Source organism: Oryx dammah, unplaced genomic scaffold (genome assembly GCF_014754425.2).
Source record: "Oryx dammah isolate SB20612 unplaced genomic scaffold, SCBI_Odam_1.1 HiC_scaffold_26, whole genome shotgun sequence".
Lineage (NCBI taxonomy): Eukaryota > Metazoa > Chordata > Mammalia > Artiodactyla > Bovidae > Oryx > Oryx dammah.
Genome location: NW_024070210.1, coordinates 9,687,733 through 9,702,928, shown reverse-complemented (window position 1 = coordinate 9,702,928; position 15,196 = coordinate 9,687,733). Strand labels below are relative to the sequence as shown.

Genomic DNA, 15,196 nt, shown 5'->3' with positions numbered 1-15,196 from the left:
TTGTTCACTCATGTGGTAGTTCTAGCTTTAGTTTTTCAAGGAATAACCATACTGTTTTCTATAGTGGCTGCACCAATTTACATTCCCACTAACAGTGTACTAGGGTTTGTTTTCTCCACATCCTCACTAACGTTCTCATTTGTAGATTTTTTAATGATAGCCATCCTGCCATCCTGACAGGTGTGAGGTGATATCCTGTGGTTTTGATTTGCATTTCTTTGATAATCAATTAGTGACATCAAGCATCTTTTCATGTTGTTGCTGATAATCTGTATATCTTCTTTGGAAAAATGTTCATTCAGGTTTTATTCTCATTTTTAATTGGATATTTTAATATTGAGTTGTGTAAGCTGTTTCTGTATTTTGGATATTAACCTGCTTTTGGTCATATCATTTGCAAATATTTTTACCCATTCAGTAGGCTGTCTTTTTGTTTTGTCTGTAGTTTCTTTTTCTGAGCAAAAACTTTAAATAATTCAGTCACATTTGTTTATTTTTGCTTTTGTTTCCTTTGCCTTAGGAGTCCAAATGCAAGGAAATATTCCTGCAATTTATGTCAGAGTGTTCTGTTCTCTTCTAGGAGTGTTATGGCTTCAGGTTTTACATTTAGGTCTTTAATCCTTTTTGAGTTTATTTTTGTATATGGTGTGAGAATGTGTTCTAGTTTCATTCTTTTACATGTAGCTCTTCATCAGTGTTATGCAGCAGCCTGGATGGGAGTGGAGTTTGGGGGAGAATGGGTGCATGTATATGTATGGGTCAGTCACTTCATTTTTCATCTGAAACTATCACAACATTGTTGATTGGCTATACCTCAATATAAAATAAAAAGTTCAAAGAAAAAAATTTAATGCTAGAGATGCTGTGGAGAAAAGGGAACTCTCCTCACTGATGGTGGGAATGTAAATCGCTACAGACACTATGGAGAACAGTGTGGAGGTTCCTTAAGAAAAAAAGCAGCCAGACTGGCATTACTGTATGATCCAGTGCGCTTCCCTGGTAACTCAGCTGGTAAAGAATCTGCCTGCGATGCAGGAGACCCCAGTTCGATTCCTGGCTTGGGAAGATCCCCTGCGGAAGGAATAGGCTACCCACTCCAGGACTCTTGGGCTTCCCTGGTGGCTCAGACGTCGAAGAATCTGCCTGCAATGTAGGAGACCTGCGTTCAGAAGGTCCCCTGGAGGAGGGCATGGCAACCCAATCTAGCATTCTTGCCTAGAGAATCCTCATGGACAGAGGAGCCTGGCAGGCCACAGTCCACTTCGTCTCAAAGAGCTGGACCTGACTGTGACTGAAAGCACAGCATAGCACATTTGCTTCAGCAGTCCAGATCCTGGACATACATCTAGAGAGGCTGCAAGCTCCAATTTGCAAAGATATGGGTATCTCAGTTTTCATAGCACCACTGTTTACAATATCGAAGACATGGCAGCAACCTAAATGTCCATTGACAGATGAATAGATAAAGAAGATGTGGTGTACATATACAATGGAATATTATTTAGCCAGAGAAAAGAATGAAATAATGCCATTTGCAACAACATGGATGGGCCTAGACATTATGAAACTGAATGAAGTAAGTCAGAGAAAGGCAAATCATATATCCGCCTATATGTAGAATCTTAAAAAAAGTTGACACAAAATAACATATTTACAAAACAAAAATAGACTCACAGACATAGAAAAGAAACTTATGGTTACCAAAGGGGATAAGTTAGGAATTTGGGATTAACAGATACACACTATTAAATATAAAATAGATAAACAACGAGGACATACTTAAAACTCAGGGAGCCATAGTCAGTATCTTTTAATAACCTGCAATGGAAAATAATCTGAAAAAGAATCTTTTTGCCATACACTTGAAAGACTGTAGGAGAAGGTTATGAAAGTGTTAGTCACTCAGTCGTGTCTGACTCTTTGCAACTTCATGGACTATAGCCTGCTAGTCTTCTTTGTCCATGGGATTTCCCGGGCAAGAATACTGAAGTGGGTAGCATTCCCTTCTCCAAGGAATCCCTATTATGTTCCACTGATCTATGTGTCTGTTTTTTGTGCCAGTACCATGCTGTTTTGACTATGGTAGCCTTGTAGCATAGTCTAAATTAGGGAACATAATACCTCCAGCTTTATTCTTTTTTTCACAAGATTGCTTTTGCAGTTCGTGGTCTTTTGTATTTCCATATAAATTTCAGGATTATTTGTTCTATATACTTTGGATAGTATGGACATTTTAACAGTGGTAATTCTTTCAATCCATGAACATGGGATATCTTTAGAATTTTTGGTTTCATGTTCAATTTCCCTCAGTATTCTAAAGTTTTCAGAGTATAAGCCTTTTACCCCTTGCCTAAGTTTATTACTGGCAATTTTATTTTATTTTTAATGTGATTTTAAATGAGGTTGTTTTCTTGCTTTCTCCTTCTGATAGTTGGTCCTCCTCCTATTCTTTAGAATTCTGCATTCAGATGGATATATCTTTCCTTTTCTCCTTTGCCTTTCACATCTCTTCTTTTCTCAGCACTTTGTAAGGCCTCCTCAAACAACCATTTTCCCTTTTTGCGTTTCTTCTTGTTGGGGATGGTTTTGATCACTGCCTCCTGTACAATGTCATGAACCTCTGTCCATGGTTCTTCAGGCACTCTGTCCATCAGATCTAATCCCTTGAATCTGTTTGTCACTTGCACTGTATAATCATTAAGGGATTTGATTTAGGTCATATCTGAATGGTCTGGTGGTTTCCCCTACTTTCTTTAATTTTAGTCTGAATTTTGCAATAAGGAGTTCATGATCTGAGCCACAGTCAGCTCCTAGTCTTGTTTTTGCTGACTGTAAGCAGCTTCTTCATCTTCGGCTGCAAAGAATATAATCAGTCTGATTTCGATATTGACCATCTGGTGATGTCCCTGTATAGAGTCTTCTCTTGTATTGTTGGAAGAGGGTGTTTGCTATGACTAGTGTGTTCTGTTGGCAGAACTCTCTTAACCTTTGACCGGCTTCATTTTGTACTCCAAGGCCAAACTTGCCTGTTAACTCCAGTTATCTCTTGACTTCCTACTTTTGCATTTCAGTTCCCTATAATGAAAAGGACATCATATTTTTGGTGTTAGTTCTAGAAGGTCTTATATTTCTACATGAGTGAGTGAGTGAAGTTGCTCAGTCGTGTCCGACTCTTTGCGAGCCCATGGACTGTAGCCTATCAGGCTCCTCCATCCATGGGATTTTCCAGGCAAGAGTGCTGAAGTGGATTGCCATTTCCTTCTCCAGGGGATCTTCCTGACCCAGGAGTTGAACCCAGGTCTCCTGCATTGCAGGCAGATGCTTTACCATCTGAGCCACCAGGGAAGCCCCATAGTTTTTCATAGAACCATTCAACTTCAGCTTCTTTGGCATTAGTGGTTGGGGCATAGACTTGGATTACTGTGATATTGAATGGTTTGCTTGGAAACAGGCAGAGATCCTTCTATCATTTTTGAGACTGCACCTAAGTACTTAATTTGGGGCTCTTTTGTTGATTATGAGGGCTACTCCCTTTCTCTAAGGAATTCTTGCCCACAGTTCTAGATATAGTGGTCATCTGAATTAAATTTACCCATTCTGGTCCATTTTAGTTCACTGATTCCTAAAATGTTGATATTCACTCTTGCCATCTCCTGTTTGACCACTTCCAGTTTGCCTTGATTCATGGACCTAACATTCCAGGTTCCTATGCAATGTTGTTCTTTACAGCATCGGACTTTACTTTCATCATCAGTCATATCCAAAACTTGGCATTGTTTTCGCTTTGGCTCAGCCCCTTTATTCTTTCTGGAGTTATTTCTCCACTCTTCTCCAGTAGCTTATTGGGTACCTACTGACTTGTAGGTTTCATCCTTCATACTGCTCATGGGGTTCTCAAGGCAAGAATACTGAAGTGGTTTGCCATTCCCTTCTCCAGTGAACCACGTTTTTTCAGAACTCTCCTCCATGACCCGTGTGTCTTGGGTGGCCCTACACAGCATGGTTCATAGTTTCATTGAGTTAGACAAAGTTGTTATCCAAGTGATCAGTTTGGTTAGTTTTCTGTGATTGTGGTTTCCATTCTGTCTGCCCTCTGAGGGATAAGGATAAGAGGCTTGTGGAAGCTTCCTGATGGTAGGGGCTGGTTGTGGGGGAATCTGGATCTTGTTCTGATGGGTGGGGCCGTTATCATTAAATCTTTAATGAGATTTTTCTGTTGATGGGTGGGGCTGTGTTCCCTTCCTTTCAGTTTGGACTGAGGCCAAACTATGATAGGGGTAATGGTGGTAATGGTAACTTCCTTCAGGAGGACTTATGCCAGGACTGTTGTATTCAGTGCCCCTTTCCCCACAGCAGGCCTCTGTTGACCAGTGCCTCCAGAGACTCCTGGACACTCACAGGCAAGTCTGGCTCAGTCTCTTGTGGGGTCACTGCTCCTTTCTTTTGGGTCCTGGTGCACACAAGCTTTTGTTTGTGCCCTCCAAGAGTCTGTTTCCCTAGTCCTGTGGAAGTTCTGATCTCACTTCAAAGTCAAATTGTTGGGTCATACAGAATTCTTTAACTTCTTGGGGAACCACAAATCATTTTCTGTGTTGTGCCACCGTTTTACATACTCACCAGCAATGTTAGATGGTTCCAATATTCACATCCTTGCCAATACTTGTTATCATTTCTTTTCTAAAAACAATTTTTTATATAGCTTTAAGAATAGCATTGTGGGTTCATTTGCATTTCCCTAATGATTAATGATGTTGAAACCTTTTCATGTGGTTATTGGTCATTTATATATCTTCTTTACAGAAATAAATATTCAAATCCTTTGTCCTTTTTTTTATTTGGGTTATTTTTGTTTGTTTCTGTCATTTAACTGAGTTGTAGGAATCTTTTATGTGTTCTGAATATTAAGCACTTACATTTTCTCCCATATCTTGAGCTATTTTTTCACTCTGTTGATGGTGTCCTTCTATGCTCAGAGTTTTAAATTTTGGTGAAGTCAAATTTATCTCTTTTTCTCCTTTGTTGTTCATGGCTTTGTGTCATATCTGAGAATACATTGCTAAACCCAAGGTCACGAAGATGACAACATGCTTGACTTTTACAACTTTAATACTGTTTTTGGTTTTTGGATTATCACCAAGCTTTTTAAATTAATGTCTTAGGAATTATCATGTCATTAACCTCTGGATTAGTTATTAAGACCACAGCCATATACAGAATGAAAAAAAAAAGTGTTTTGAGGTAGAAACCAGAAGACTTGACTTCTGTCCCAGGTTCTACTGGCGTGGCAGATGCTTGTGCACTTTCCTGTTATACATTTTCCTTCCTTCTGTTAACAACCTTCACTATTTGAGACTCTGCCTCCTATGTTCTCAGTCCATGTGCCAACCACAGAGAATGGCTCTTGTTTTAGACTTAAGCACATGTTGGAATCACACAGTAGTTTTGGCTACAGAGACATCAAGACACAGTGCATTTTTTTCTGGTAATTTTTCTGTAAAAGCAGACACCCTTCCCATTGGATTTCAAACCAAGAGAATGGGGTCTAGAGCTGTTGACAGATACCTTACAGTATAAGGAGAGGATCTGTCTGAGAACAGAACCAACTTGGAAGATGGAGAATCAAGAACCCAGGAGAAAATAAGGTCTTACTCTTAAATTTGAATCAATAATTCCTCATTTTGCTTAAGGCAGTTGGGCTTGGTTATGCAGTCACTTGCAACAGGAAGAGTCTTCCTGGACACAGCTAGGAACAAAATTGGGAGCTTGAGTGTGTCACTTTACATCTCTGCATCTCTGTTTTGAATCTGAGATGCATGGTTTCTATTTTGGGAACTATGAAATAGAGACATTGCAAGGTGAAGTAACTATCTTCAAAGTCACAGTATATCCCCAGGAGCACTTAAATCTATAAGCTCATGTTTTGGATGTTTAGTTCTAGTGGATAAAATCATTGTTTTTTTATTAAGCAGAAAACTGACTGATGATATCTTCTGCAGACTTGCTCAGACTTGTAAATTCCAGTATTACAGCAAAGAATTCAAGACTTTAGGTAAATTACTTCCCCTGCTGAGCTGCTGATGGACAGACCAGTTCAATATGTACTAGGAGGAGTGCATGCACCCACAGTTGATGTCCTGTGAGATCTGAAAATTGTACTCGACAAAGGAAATTAAACTTGGCTCAGGCAGTCTGAGATACTGAATGAGCTCTCTCTCTGTCCCTCTCTTTCTCTCTCTCAAGATCTCAAGTTCATGAACTCATTTTCTTTGGCTCACTTTTCATCATTTCCCTAGCAGATAGGATTATTGCTTGCATCTTGGCTAGGATAAGAATGTAAGACTACCACTTTCTCTAGGACATTTTTCTTTTTCCCGCAGGCTACACTCAACTGGCATGCACCTGCTTGGTTGAAAAGACTCCTCCTTACACTGCAGTTTCTTAGGCTTTCTTCCTTCCTTTCCCCCCGCCCCCGTCTCCCCTTTCTTCCCTCCCTTTCTTCTTTCTCCTTCTTGTTCTTTTTTTGTCCAGTTCTTAAAGAAAAATCTTTAGGATTCCCTTCTGCTCCCACCTCTCCCTGGCAAGAGAGGATTTTATATTTTCATGTCTTCTGGATGCCTTATGGTATTAGTAATGGCTTTCCCTTCAGGATTAACTAAAAGAAATTACCTTAAAAGTTTTTTACAGAGCAGTTTTTTTGTTGAAAACTTGATAAAAGAGAAAAATAAACTTAGATTCCCACAGAGGCAGGGTTTGAAGACAGCAGAGAAATTATGAAAAAATTTTAAAATCTTACAAATGATTGCATGAAGACCAGAGCGACCTTAGAATTTTGTGCAGATAATTTTTGGCAGAGTTAGTCCAAAGCATATCAATTCTTTGTAGTGATACTGTAGTGAGAGTGATATTCTGCTTTGAACTTAGAATTTTATGCAGATAATTTTTGGCAGAGTTAGTCCAAAGCATATCAATTATTTGTAGTGATACTGTAGTGAGAGTGATATTCTGCTTTGAACAGAGCCAAAGTTCCTTCTTTATAAAGAACTCCCAATTTCTAGATTTTAAATTAGAAAATTTTTAATTAGGATAGAGCCATAGTATTCAGAAGAATGGTGCAGATAGCCAGTTTTATGTGATATATTTTAAGCATGTAAGACTGTGTTATTTGTATAATTTTTGGCTTATTTAATGTTTAGTATTCAAATTTATTCTCAGTTCAGTTCAGTCTCTCAGTCGTGGCCGACTCTTTGCAACCCCATGAATCGCAGCACGCCAGGCCTCTGTGTCCATCACCAACTCCCGGAGTTCACTCTGACTCAGCGTCCATCGAGTCAGTGATGCCATTCAGCCATCTCATCCTCGGTCATCCCCTTCTCCTCCTGCCCCCAATCCCTCCCAGCATCAGAGTCTTTTCCAATGAGTCAACTCTTCGCAAGAGGTGGCCAAAGTACTGGAGTTTCAGCTTTAGAATCATTCCTTCCAAAGAAATCCCAGGGCTGATCTTCACAATGGACTGGTTGGATCTCCTTGCAGTCCAAGGGACTCTCGAGAGTCTTCTCCAACACCACAGTTCAAAAGCATCAATTCTTTGGCGCTCAGCTTTCTTCACAGTCCAGCTCTCACACCCATACATAACTACTGGAAAAACCATAGCTTTGACAAGATGGACCTTTGTTGACAAAGTAATGTCTCTGCTTTCTAATATGCTGTCTAAGTTGGTCATAGCTTTTCTTCCAAGGAGTAAGTGTCTTTTAATTTCATGGCTGCAGTCACCATCTGCAGTGATTTTGGAGCTCAAGAAAATAAAGTCTGTCACTGTTTCCATTATTTCCCCATCTATTTGCCATGAAGTGATGGGACTGGATGCTATGGTTTTTGCTTTTTGAATGCTGTATTTTAAGCCAGCTTTTTCACTCTCCTCTTTCACCTTCATCAAGAGACATGTTAGTTCCTCTTTGCTTTCTGCCATAAGGGTGATGTCATCTACATATCTGAAGTTATTGATAATTCTTCCAGCAATCTTGATTCCAGCTTGTGCTTTTCATCCAATCTGGCATTTTGCATGATGTACTCTGAATATAAATTAAGTAAGCAGGGTGACAGTATACAGCCTTAACTTATTCCTTCCCAATTTGGAACCAGTCTGTTGTTCCGTGTCTGGTTCTAACTGTTGCTTCTTGACCTGCAAACAGATTTCTCAGGAGGCCTGCTATTCCCATCTCTTTAAAAATTTTCCACAGTTTGTTGTGATCCACACAGTCAAAAGCTTTGGCATAGTCAGTAAAGCAGAAGTAGATGTTTTTCTGAAATTCTCTTGGGTTTTCTGTGATCCAGAGGATGCTGGTAATTTGATCTCTGGTTCCTGTGCTGCTTTATAAATAGATTTGTAATTTACTACATATATATAATTGCTGTATCTAACCTATTCTTTTTTTCTTGTTTCTTTCTCCCTTTTTCTATCAAATCATCTCTAGCTCCCAGCCTTTTAGGAAATGTAGTTACTTTTATTCTCTTGCTTATGTTATATACAAATCATCAATGCACCTATTTAGACTTTGCACACAGGTACATCTCCCTATATAGACTTTTTGGTTCTGTGTTCCAAAAATAAGATCATATTAGACTCACTTTGATACATCTTGCTTTTAGCTTCTTGTTTATCTCCAATACTTCAGTGTAGGTAGGATTTATTTGATTATAAATTCAAGAAGTCTTGGGTTTATTAATGTTAATCATTTTCTAGTCTCTTTCTGGTTGCCTGTACTCTCTCTCATTTGCTTCCCCTAACGTCCGTCACATGGCCTAGTTCAGATAGGGTACAGAAGAGCAACAATTAATAGTTGCCAAATGGATGACAGAACTCAAGTCCTTAGTGAAGACTGAAATACTGTGTATAATATCATAGGGAAATGGTGGAGTGGGTGGGGTTTGGATTTAACAAGAGTTGCAGTTCAAGTTGGATGTATATTCCAGAGCAAAGAATATTGAAGCTGGAAGACCTTGGAGCTAAACTAGTCCAGTAGTTCTCATACTTTTGAACATAAGAATCACCTGAGAAATTTGTCAAGAAAAATGTAATCCTTGGAACCTGGTTCAGGAAGAGTTGATGTGACCCAGAAAATACGAATTTTTAAAAAGTGCAGCAGGTGCTACTGCATATACGATATCCTCAAAGAGATTTTGAAGACTCTTGGCAGACAAGGAAAGTGAGGTCTAGGGACTCATTGACTTGCCCAAGTTTAAACAACCATATTTAGGTAGTAGAAACTAATTCCCCTTCCTTGGTATGGAGTACAAGTGACTCAGTATATCTAAAGATGTGTCTTTATTTTTCACAATCTGCTGACTTTCTTTCCCCAAGTCTTCATTTGTAAGGCAATGTTCTACCAAACAGAAAATGAGAATTTTAAAATTGGAATGATTCTTGGGAGAGAAAGACTGAATCTTATTAAACAAGTCATCTCAAAGTAATGTTACTTTTCAGGTAATCAAAGAAAAGAGATTGAGGTAAATGACTTACCTATCCATCCACAGTTGTCTGTCAAAAGAATGTTAAATCATCTCATCCCACTTCCTGCTTGGTTATTTTCACTTAGAATTTCAGGAAAATAACTCTCATATTTTTGAAACCGACTTTGAATCTTCTCAATTGAAAATAGCTTCATGCAGGTGGATGAAGGAATCATTTGGTGAAATGACATATGGGTTAGTATTATTAAACTTTTGGGATTATGTTATGTATTTATGGCTCATTTTGAAGTATTTTTATATCTCCTTGTGCTTCAGGGGATGAATATTATCACCCATACAAGTTTACAAAACTTTATGTTTAACATAAAATAGTCTAAGACCTCATGGGGCAATCTAGTTTACAATTAAAATGTCACAGGCAGTGAGTCCCTCATTAAAAACACAAAGTAAAACTTAACTCACACCATTAAAATACCTCATTCATTACCACAAACATGTACCATCTGGGGTTGTTTCTTGTGCCTCCCGGTTTCTTATTAGCAAGGGAGAGATAGGGGTTGACTTCCTCCAGAAATCGGCATGTCTTACATAATGCAGACGCACACTGCTGATTGCGAGCAGTCCTTAATTACTGATGGGAGCCTCTGACCATGTGCTCGTGCTGGAACTTGTCCTTCACCAGTGCTTTAAAAATGACTCAACTCTCAAATTCCTACTGAGGTTTACTTTTCTTACTGATATTGCCTCTTATGACTAGAAAAGATAGAGTTTAATTTTTTTAGTTTAATTTTTTTTTTAATTTTTGTTTTTGGGAAGTAATTGCTTTACAATGTTGTGTTGCCTTACAGCAATGCAAATCAGTCTTTGTGTGTGTGTGTGTCTGTACACATGCCATGGGCTCAGTCATCTCTGACTCCATGTGACCCCGGGGTCTGTGGCCTGCTAGGCTCCTTTGTCCAACAAATTTTTCAGACAAGACTACTAGAGTGGGTTGTCATTTCCTACTCCAGGTGATCTTCCTGACCCAGGGATAGTGTCTCCTGCACTGGCAGGTGGATTCTTTACCCATTGTGCCACCTGGGAAGCCACATGAGAAGACGGTTATATCCTTGTGTTTTCTGATTGGGTTTTGTGGTGGACCACCATCCCAGGTATGGGAGATCCTCGAAATGCCTCATTGTGGCTTAGTCGTTAAGTCCTGTCTTACTCTGTTGCGACCCTGTGGATTGACTGCAGCCCACCAGGCTCCTCTGTCTATGGGATTTGCCAGGCAAGAACACTAGAGTGGGTTGCCGTTTCCTACTGCAGGAGATCTTCCTGACCCAGGGATCGAACCCAAGTCTCCTGCGTTGGTAGGCGGATCCTTTACCACTGAACCACTAGGGGAATCGTCATGACTTTTATATATATATATATATATATATCCCCTCCCTCTTGAACCTCTCCTCCTTCCCATGCCACCCCTCTAGGTGGTCTCAGAACACCAGACTGGACCCCCTGTTACCCAGCAGCTCCCCACCAGTTGTCTATTTCACACATGATAGTGTGTACATGTCAAGGCTACTTTCTCAATTCACCTGACCCTCTTCTTCCCTTCTGTGTCTGCTAGTTCATTAAGTTTAATTATTAAAATTTAAAAAGAAATACTCATTTCCTCAACTCCTAATAATGGTTAAAAAAAGCTCCTCATTATGGCTCCCAGCTTTTATGTAGTAGGCACTACACTAGCATGATCTCTTTCATCCTCTCCAGTACTCTTTCAGTTAGGCATTATTGCTCCCATCTTTTAGATTGATAAACAGGCTTAAAGGTTAATAGCTGGCAAAGGCAAAATAGCTGGTGAGTCACATATGTGGATATGATGCCTCTCTGAGGAATATTATATTGTAAAGATATCATGAGGTCGTTCTTTTAGGGTAGTAGTTCTTGGCATATAAAGGATTAATGCACATTGACTCCAGCTGCATTGAACTGAATACCTTGGTGCTACAGGCAGGGATTGTTGTCTACCTCTGCTGCTTAAAGTGTGGTCCGTGTATCTGCATCTGCTATATCACTTGAGCACTTGTTAGAGGTACAAAATCTCAGGAATCATCTGAGTGCTATTTTTAATAAACCTGAAAAGCAAAATGCACAAAAGTGGAAGATACTGAACACACACACACATACACACACACACACATATATATACACACATATAAATGTGTATATATATACACACATATAAATGTGTATATATATACACACACACACACACATATGTGCTCAGTTGCTCAGTCATGTCCAACTCTGTGGCCCTGTGGACTGCAGCCAGCTATATTTCTCTGTCCATGGAATTTTCCAGGCAAAAATACTGGGATGGGTTGCCCCTTCCTCCTCCAGGGGATCTTCCTGACCCAGGGATCAAACCTGCATCTCTTGTGTCTCCTGTAGGCAGAATTTTTTACCACTAGGGCCACCTGGGAAGCCAATATACATATATATGTTTTTTATTTTTAAACTGCTCATTATTGCAGGTGACTTGAAGGATGAAGTTGGGTGTACTTTATGCTCTGGAGAATGTTCCCCCACTCAATGGTTTCCTCCCCATTTCTTCCTACTTTTATTTCTGTGCTCAGAAAGCAGATAGAGGAGAGCTAGGAAAGCAGCTTTTATTAAATCACATGAAGAAAACCATTCTAATTTCTCTATTTGACTCCCCCTTTCCTTTTGTTTTAAAGATCATCAAAAAGAAGATCATGCCAGCTCATATAAAAACTCAGTAAGTCCTTGAATGTATCTGACCTCTAAGCCTGTTTCATTAATCCTCTAAATAGTGTCCTGGTTGGCAGAAGGGAGTTGGTTAAGAATGTGTACTTTGAGAGCTGACTGCCTAAGTTCTTGTCTCACCTCTATACTTGCTCACGGTGAACCTTAGAAAAGTGATAAAACTTCCTCAGCATGCCAGGCCTCCCTGTCCATCACCAACTCCTGGAGTTTACTCAAACTCATGTTCATAGAGTTGGTGACACCATTCAGCCATCTCATCTTCTTTTGTCCCCTTCTCCTCCTGCCCTCAATCTTTCCCAGCATCAGGGTCTTTTCAAATGAGTCAGCTCTTCGCATCAGGTGGCCAAAGTATTGGACTTTCAGCTTCAGCATCAGTCCTTCCAATGAATATTCAGGACTGATCTCCTTTAGAATGGACTGGTTGGACCTCCTTTCTGTCCAAGGGACTCTGAAGAGGCTTCTCCAACACCACAATTCAAAAGCATCAAGTCTTCTGTGCTCAGCTTTCTTTATAGTCCAACTCTCACATCCATACATGACTACTGAAAAACCATAGCCTTGACTAGACCTTTGATGACAAAGTTATATCTCTGCTTTTTAATATGCTGTCTAGGTTGGTCATAACTTTCCTTCCAAGGAGTAAGCGTCTTTTAGTTTCATGGCTGTAATTACCATCTGCAGTGATTTTGCAGCCCCCAAAAATGAAAGTCTGACACTGTTTCCACTGTTTCCCCATCTATTTGTCATAAAGTGATGGGATTGGGTGCCATGATCCTAGTTTTCTGAAAGTTGAGCTTTAAGCCAACTTTTTCACTCTCCTCTTTCACTTTCATCATTAATAAAATAGGAGTGATAGTAGCAGCTATGTCCTTGGGTTATTAAAGATTAAAAGAAAGTGCTTAGCATAATGCCTTTGTTGTTGTTATTCAGTTGCTACGTTGTGTCCACCTCTTTGGCCCCATTGACTGCAGCATGCCACACTTCCATGTCCTCAATATCTCCTGGAACTTGCTCAAACTCATGTCCATTGAGTCGGTGATGCCATCCAACCATCTCATCCTCTGCCGCACCCTTCTCCTCCTGTCCTCAATCTTTCCCAGCATCAGGTCTGGGATGTAGCAAAGAAATATTAGTCATTGCTATGATAGTTACATCACCTACCATTCAGAAATTCACAGAACTAAGAATATCAGAGCATGGAGGCTCTCAGAACTCATCTATCAGCCATTAATGAAAGTGAAAGTCACTCAGTCGTGTCTGACTCTTTGCAACTCCATGGACTATACAATCTATGGAATTCTCCAGGCCAGAATACTGGAGTGGGTAGCCTTTCCCTTCTCCAGGGGATCTTCCAAACCCTGGGATCAAACCCAGGTCTCCTGCATTGCAGCTGATTCTTCAGCAGCTGAGCCACAAGGGAAGCCCATCAGCTCTTATTTGGGGAAACCCCTAAGTAACTGCAGAATGTCTATGTATATGTAACTGTATATGTAAAGAAGGATTAAAATAAGGGTAAAGAACTAGATCCACGTGAAAGAAGACTGAGGGCATCTCATCTAAGTCTTACCTAGTTCCCTATCTATGATGGCAGACTCGAGGTGATCCAGTGATAATTTTTCTTTGTTTTATTTTTTCTTCTTTTTCATTTTTCTTTCTTGTAAATCATCCAGATTCAGTGCTGACCACACTGACATTTTTTATTCTGGTTGTATTTATCTGGAGCTCAGAGTAGACCAGGCCTGTGACATTGTTTTCCAGAGTGATTATATTTGGGCTTTAGTGGAAGCTGTGAAATCATGTTTTCATGTTGTGTTGTCAACCACACAGTAGGTGATTATTGATTGTATACTCAACTTCTATAGCTTGCATGTTTTGGAAATTTTTACCTCTAAGCTTTGGATAACTAAGATGGTGATGTTTGTCCCACTTACTATCAAAGGCTACGGGATTTAGACATGAAGGGAGTTAGAGTTACATAGGTATAAATTGTCCATGGAAATAGCCCTACATTTCAGTTCAGTTTATTTTCTCAGTCATGTCCAACTCATTGCGACCCTATGAACTGCAGCACGCCAGGCTTCCCTGTCCATCACCAACCTCTGGAGCTTGCTCAGACTCATGTCCATCGAGTCAGTGATGCCATTGAACCATCTCATCCTTGTTGTCCCCTTCTCCTGCTGCCTTCAATCTTTCCCAGCATCAGCGTCTTTTCCAGTAAGTCAGTTGTTCACATTAGGTGGCCAAAATGTTGGAGTTTCAGCTTCAGCATCAGTCCTTCCAATGAATGAATATTCAGGACTGATTTCCTTTAGGATTGAAATTAGAACATTATAAAAGAACTATACATTATAGTGTAATTACAATGTATTTTTTTTCTATCTTAAAAAGTGTCAAAGAAATTTAGGAGATAAAATTCTTAATTCTCAGATTAAAAAGCCCTGAAGATTAGAGTTATTCAGTAAACAAAGGACGCAACTGGAATTGTATCTTACATGTATATAGGAACTTGACTTTGGTTAATTGAGGGCAGTGTCTTCCCACAAATGATAAAACCATTTTTGTCAGTGTTACTAATAAGTTTTGTATTCTGTTGTTTACTTGGACAAAAAGGATGTAATTGAGGGCTCAGAAGTTAGGTTTTGGCCCAGAAAAATTGCCCAGAGACAACATCAAGTGACAATATATTTATTTATAAAAGAGTTTTGTTGCTAATAACAATTTCCTGGAATTAATTTAACAGATATCTAATGAGTTCCTACTATGTGCAATACATTGTTCTAAGCAAAGGAAATACAGTAATTACATTTATAAAAATCCTTGCCTTAAAATGCTTTTCATGTAGTTTTTTCACCTCATCAAATGCTTTTGCTTATAGACTATTTAAAAACCATTTTCCCTAGTTACAGCTTCTTGATACTTTTAGTGCCTGCTATAAGGAAACTTTTATTAGGCAACTTTA

General features: G+C 39.4%; 1 long non-coding RNA gene across 1 annotated transcript in view; it reads right to left on the bottom strand.

Annotated features, from left to right (window-relative positions):
* LOC120852647 overlaps positions 1-15,196 on the bottom strand; it is a 334,482-nt gene that overhangs the window by 37,706 nt on the left and 281,580 nt on the right. Inside the window, exon 3 of the long non-coding RNA XR_005718604.1 lies at positions 12,325-12,336. This is a non-coding gene — a long non-coding RNA (uncharacterized LOC120852647). The remainder of the gene's footprint in view (positions 1-12,324; positions 12,337-15,196) is intronic.